This window comes from Salvelinus sp. IW2-2015, linkage group LG18, assembly GCF_002910315.2.
Source record: "Salvelinus sp. IW2-2015 linkage group LG18, ASM291031v2, whole genome shotgun sequence".
Taxonomy (NCBI): Eukaryota; Metazoa; Chordata; class Actinopteri; order Salmoniformes; family Salmonidae; genus Salvelinus; species Salvelinus sp. IW2-2015.
In genome coordinates, this window is record NC_036858.1 from 62078907 (window position 1) to 62085971 (window position 7065).

At 40.3% G+C, this 7065-nt stretch overlaps 1 pseudogene; it reads right to left on the reverse strand.

Annotated features, from left to right (window-relative positions):
* Window positions 1-881: 881 nt before the first annotated feature.
* On the reverse strand, window positions 882-5564 carry LOC139029206 (uncharacterized; annotated as a pseudogene).
* Between the last annotated feature and the right edge of the window lie 1501 nt (window positions 5565-7065).

Sequence of the window (7065 nt, forward strand, 5' to 3'; positions counted from 1 at the left end):
CAGAGTGCTGTGTGATTTGTATGCATGACCCTTTGCGTTGTTTTTGTGTGCAAGAATTGAGATATTGCACACGCCACTTCAGAGTAGGCGTTCCCTAACGCAAATGTGCAAATAAATGCTAGAACGCGCCAATAGAATCTCACTAGCTCGTGCTTGGCTCTGCCCACCTCATTGCTTGCTCTTCTCACGATTTTTCATTTTTATCAATTGGAAACGACAGGCTCTGGTCTATCTTGACGGTTTCGTCAGCAACATTATACATGTAACGTTACTTCCGGAATTTAGGACATTTTCAAAATAAACGTCCACCACGTAATAGTATAAAATTATAATTAACCTGTATTTATTCATGAAATCGTGTCTATACATTAACAATGATACATATTTGTTCATTTTTAAGTGATATTTGCAACACATTTGGGTTAAAAATATTTTCCACGGTCAAATAAATTCCCCAAATGCTGTTTATGAAATACATTGGTTTAAACTAAACTATTCTGCTGAAGTAAATATGGGTTGGTATTACTCATTATGGTCTGTAAAATCTATACTGTATAGGATGTTCTTTCATAGGAGTTGAGGTTTATATGCCCAGCAACACTTTCTACTCCAACATCTCCATTGGTCCCAATGCAATACACTGTAGACTGATAAATTACATAGTGGCTTATAGAGGGAAAAAACGATTTTATGTGCAGAGGTAAAAGTGTTGTCGGGAGTACTTAGTGCAGTCAGTAGAAATCACCTTCAAACGACCCAGTGCTGTCCATGGTCCTGACGTCAACACATAAGCAAACTTTTTAGTCAAAACGAAAATCTTGTTTATTTACAATTCATTCGCAATAAATATCAAGCAGGCTATAGGTACACCATCACTAGTCACCAATTTTATAAAATGTGTCAGTTAAAATTAATGGTCAAACTACCTCTAGGATACATTCATTCATTACACTCCATTTCATAAAATGTTTTGGCAAAAAAATCATGATCTAACACACTTTGATGCATTCGTTCGTTTCAATCATCCATTTCAATAAATGTGTCAGTTAAAAATGTATGGTCTGACACAGTCTATGATACATTCAGTCATTAGAATCACTCATTGAATAAATCCATTAAAGTAGTGATGGGCACCAGTATGGAAATACTATAACAATATCAGTTGAGATTCATGGTACATACATTGCAACTGAAGTTTTCTGTTAAGTCCAGACAACTGCTTGCAGATTGCCCATGGGCCAGATGTGTTCTGCTGGCATAAATCTACTTAACCAGTTTAAATACGATGGGAAGCCCATCTACAGTTGATGTCCCATCAGCAGAAAATGAAGTATGCTAAGCAGCCCGTTTTTGTTATAGTGTTCATTTTTTTTGTTAAGCAGTCTGTGTCATGTATGCTTTTTTACAGTTAACAGGAAGAATAAACCAATATCACGATATGCCTTGCTCATATCGATATCAGGTATTGATATCATATCGAATTATCCATATTGGTGCCCACCACTACATTAAATAAAAAACATTTATATTGAAATATTAYTTAATTATTAAGGATATAGCTTAATTTCATCAGTGTGCTGTATAATTCAAACTTAAAACCTTAACTTCCTTCAACTAAGTAATTTCCTCTCTGATAACTCATGTAACACATAGTCTCGCATTCCATTGTGAAAAAGTGTATCCACATTGCCCTCTTATGAGACTGCTTTAGAGAACAAGCACACAAACACCACAACTGCTGTTTTTTTAAAAGGCAGAGGCTGCGGATCCGACTTTTCTGGACCCCGCTTCTCGGCGGTGCAAATAGGCCTACCCATGAGAACTTTTTAAAATACCTACCACTTCTTTCTGAAAGGACCCTCTCCCATTCGTCAGAAGCAGGTTCTTTACCCTCAAAAGTTTGTACATTTTGCATATTAAGTTGACAGTCTGAGGGTTTTCTCTGAGCAGTTGACATTCCCCATTTAAACTTTCAACAGGCAATAGGTTTTGTACCTGAGCCTTATTTACATTATCTCTTTGTAAAAAAATATATTTTTACCTTGTCACAAACAATAGAATGTATAACTGTGTCACAGTCCCCTTTAAGACTAAATCCATTTTGCAATGGCTCTACTTAACTTGTCATGATTCTGAGTTGCATAGAAAAGTAGMAGATTCAACATCCTTTTGACTATCTGGAGAGTCAATAAAATCTTTGCTGTTTGCTGTTATTTTGTGATTTACAGAAACAAAACAGTTTGGGGTTTCTTGTGCTGTGTGACACATTCCTCACCATATTTACATTTCACTGCATTTCTCCTCCTCACTGTGTTTGATTGGTGTATAAGTATCAATTATACTGAACAAAAATATATATGCAACATGCACCATTTTCAAATATTTTACTGAGTTACAGTTCATAAGGAAATCTGTCAATTGAAATAAATTCATTAGGCCCCAATCTAAGAATTGCACTGGCAATTGCACGCTCCCTCAAAACTTGAGACATCTGTGGCATTGCGCTGTGTGACAAAACTGCACATTTTAGAGTGGCCTTTTATTGTCCCCAGAACAAGGTGCACCTGTGTAATGATCATGCTCTTTAATCAGCATCTTGATATGCCACACCTATCAGGTGGATGGATTATGCTCATGAGAGGTTGCCACAACGCCTTCTTTCCACCATAAGATTTGTCATACTGGAAGCAGAAGAGTTTATCTTCGGCTTTGCTATGAACACACAGCATGTGCAATCTCAGCTTTGTTTTGTCAGTGGTTTAGTGGTTAGAGCATTGGGCCAGTAACCGAAAGGTTGCTGGATCAAATCCCCAAGCTGACAAGGTAAAAATCTGTCGTTTTGCTCTTGAACAAGGCAGTTAACCCACTGTTCCCCGGTTTGCCGTCATTGTAAATAAGAATTTGTTCTTAACTGACTTGCCGAGATAAATAAGAAAAGAAAATACCAGCTGATCCATTTCTATTTTTGGGGGGTCTGCGAACATCCTTCTGCACAGAGCACAGAAGAGTGGGTTGGGGTTGAGTTCTTGTGCACTTAGTGTTATTAGGAACATTCATTTCTTCTCACAATGAGGACATGTTGTGAGGGTGCAGATCTGAGTGGGATCTCATGTGAACTTTCATGCTGCTAGATTTTGGCAAACGCTTTTTGCAAATGCGGCATACTTTTTACTGTTTGTGTGTTTTGGTCTGGCTAGGTTGCTAAATGGGTTGTAAGATGGGTCCTGTGGTGTACTGGTGGCCTCGAGGAGTTCCACAGGACAGCTCGGTGTCCTCTCCTTCAGGTTTCTGGACTGTTTCGCTGGACATCTGAGTCCATGTCATCACTAGCTGGCAATCTGCTATGCAATTGTTTGAAGACACATTTAAGACTGTGTTTCTCCAAGCTTTGCGGGTCCTTGTATCTCTTATCACACATTAGACAATGACGGGGGCGCTCTTCTGAGGTTATGTGGTTTGGGGGAATCTTGTCGTGGGTGACAGCTCCTGCTCAACAGGTGTTGATGGAGGACGAACTCTGAGGTTTGCTGATAATGGGAGATTGTGAGATTTCTGCTTTGCCCTGGATGACTCGTCTTTTCCCCCTGCATATGGTTGTTGCAGTGTACTACCAGATAGCTCTGGGTCTTTCTGTCCCATAGCTGAAGGACTAATGCTCTCTCCAGAGGGAATCTCCCCTGGTTGCCCTTTCTCAATCAGTCAAGCCCCTTATTGAACCATCATGGTGTTTAAGTACTTTCTGTAAGTTATTGTACAATTACTAGAATGGTAGGAGTGATCCTGGGAATGGGTCTTCAAGTGCCTTGACATGTCTGAAGCACTTGTTCGAAATTTCAGGTCCTTCATATTTGCCTTCAAGCTGCTTGGGTATTTCACCTTTAGGTTTTGACACAACTACTTAACACACATTTTGATGATGTCTCGTCTGATCAAAATGGCACTGGGAGCGCTTCCTACACCGAAATGGACGCTCCCTTGTGTAGGTTTTCTGGTGCCATCTCATGTCTGCAACTCGACTAAAAGTCCTCCCACAGATTGGGAATTTCATGAATGTATAATCTTCAGGAAATTGAGTTTTGGTTTGTTTCTGTTCTTGTGCAAGAAATGTCTCCATCTTCAGCCCTCTGTTTCTTCTTAATGGTCTTAGGCAATAATATCAGGTTAGTAGTGTCAACCCTTTATAGATCCACTGAGGGCTGGTAAAGCACAGAGGATATGATCACATTAGACATGATGTTGAATATGCTAAGCATTTGTTCTCCATGACTTCCACTGGCTTTGTGTCTTTATTTTAGGCTTTCTGAAAGATCTCTTCCTTTTGACACTTAAATCTTCATAAGTCTGCGCCACCCCATCTGCCCCAATAACCATCACTGTTTCGTACCTGGAGTCCACCTCTTCAACAATATCTTCCGTCTCATCTTTTACTGGTCCAATCCCCACAACCTTCTCTTCTTCATTACCGGCATGAACCTCCATGTCCTCATGGTCCACAGGGTCAGCAAACTCTATAGATAGTTTGTTGTTTCTCTCACATTCCACCCTCTCCTCTCTTTCTACTACATCCATACTTGTCCCCGGTTCCATCTCTGTGTACTCTGTCAGTGTTGCAGAGTCCACCTCCAACTCTTTGGTGAATGTATCCATGAAGACATTCAAGGATGATACAGGTGTTTCTGATTCTGTCTGTTCTGTTGCAATCACCCTTTCTACAGGAGGGAGACAGAGAGCAGAGAGAATGCAGTCCCCAACAGTGGAAGACAGAGTATCTAGAAAAGGAAGATGATTAATGAAAGACAATGGTTAAATAGAGAATAAATGTCAATGTCCCTTACATCTACACTGAACAAAAATATAAAGGCAACATGCAACAATTTCAAAGATATTACTGAGTTACAGTTCATACAAGGAAAGTCAGTGAATTGAAATGCGTTGGGCCCTAATCTATGGATATGACATGACTGGGAATACAGATATGCATCTGTTGTTCACATATACCTTAAAAAAAAGGTAGGGGCGTGGATCAGAAAACCAGTCCGCTTCTGGTGTGACCACCATTTGCCTCATGCAGCATGACACGTCTCCTTCGCATAGAGTTGGTCAGGCTGTTAATTGTGGCCTGTGAAATGTTGTTCCACTCCTCTTCAGTGACTGTGTGAAGTTGGTGTATATTGGCGGGAACTGGAACACACTGTCCCGTATATCCAAAGCATCCCAAACATGCTTAAATGGGTGACATGTCTGGTGAGTATGTAGGCCATGGAAGAACTGGGACATTTTCAGCTTCCAGGAATGTGTACAGATCCTTGCGACATGAAGCTGTACATTTTCATGCTGAAACATGAGGTGATGACGGTGGATGAATGGCACAACAATGGGCCTCAGGATCTCGTCACGGTATCTCTGTAAATTCATATTGCCATCGATAACATGCAATTGTGTTCGTTGTCCGTTGCTTCTGCCTGCCCATACCATAACCCCACCGCCACCATGGGGCACTCTGTTCACAACATTGACATCAGCAAACCGCTCGCCCACACGATGCCATAAACAATGTCTGCCATCTGCCCGGTAAAGTTGAAATAGGGATTAATCCATGAAGAGCACACTTCTCCAGTGAGCCAGTGGCCATCGGAGGTGAACATTTGCCCACTGCAGTCGGTTACGATGCCAAACTGCAGACAGTGAGACTGTTTCTGACAGTTTGTGCAGAAAATCTTCGGTTGTGCAAGCCCACAGTTTCATCAGCTGTTCGGGTGTCTGGTCTCAGACGATCCCACAGGTGAAGTAGCCTGGGCTGGCGTGATTATTCGTGGTCTGTGGTTGTAAGGCCGGTTGGATGTACTGCCAAATTCTCTAAAACGACATTGGAGGTGGCTTATGGTAGAGAAATAAACATTCAATTCTCTGTTAACAGTTCTGGTGGACATTCCTGCAGTCAGCATGCCAATTGCACACTCCCTCAACTTGAGACATCTGTGGAAAAACTGCACATTTAAGAGTGGCCTTTTATTGTCCCCAGCACAAGGTAATGTGTAATGAGCATGCTGTTTAATCAGCTTCTTGATATGCCACACTTGTCAGATGGATGGATTATCTAGGCAAAGGTGAATGCTCACTAACAGGGAAGTAAACATATTTGTGCACAAAATTAGAGAGAAATTAGTTTTTTGTGCACTTTACATGTTACGTTTATATTTTTGTTCAGTGTAGTATAACAGAGGTCAAATTAGATGCTTTTGTTGATGTTGAAAAGAGCCATCTGGCATTTCATGAAGGCTTGCACAAAGTTTATTGTCTTTGACTGTGTTGCAATGTCATCCTCATCTCCTATCTCATTCCATACAGTGCATTCGGAAAGTAATCAGACCCCTTGACTTATTTCACATCTTGTTACGTTACAACCTTATTCTAAAATGGATAAAATTTAAAAAATCCTCAATCTACAAACAATACCCCATAATGACAAAGAAAAAACTTTTTTTTGTTGTTGAAATGTTAGCAAATGTGTAACAAATAAAAACATAAATACCTCTTTTACATAAGTATTCAGACCATTTGCTATGAGACTCGAAGTTGAGCTCAGGTGCATCATGTTTCCATTGATCATCCTTGAGATGTTTCTACAACTTGATTGGAGTCTACCTGTGGTAAATTCAATTGATTGGACATGATTTGGAAAGACACACACCAGTCTATATAAGGTCGCACATTTGACAGTGCATGTCAGAGCAAAAACCAAGCCATGCTGTTTGAATGAATGCTTACGAGCCTGCTGCTGCCTACCACCGCTCAGTCAGACTGCTCTATCAAATCATAGACTTAATTCTAACATGATAACACACAGAAATACGAGCCTTAGGTCATTAATATGGTCAAATCCGGAAACTATAATTTCGAAAATAAAACGTTTATTCTTTCAGTGAAATACGGAACCGTTCCGTATTTTATCTAACGGGTGGCATCCATAAGTCTAAATATTCCTGTTACATTGCACAACCTTCAATGTTATGTCATAATTACGTAAAATTCTGGCAAATTAGTTCGCAACGAGCCAGGCGGCCC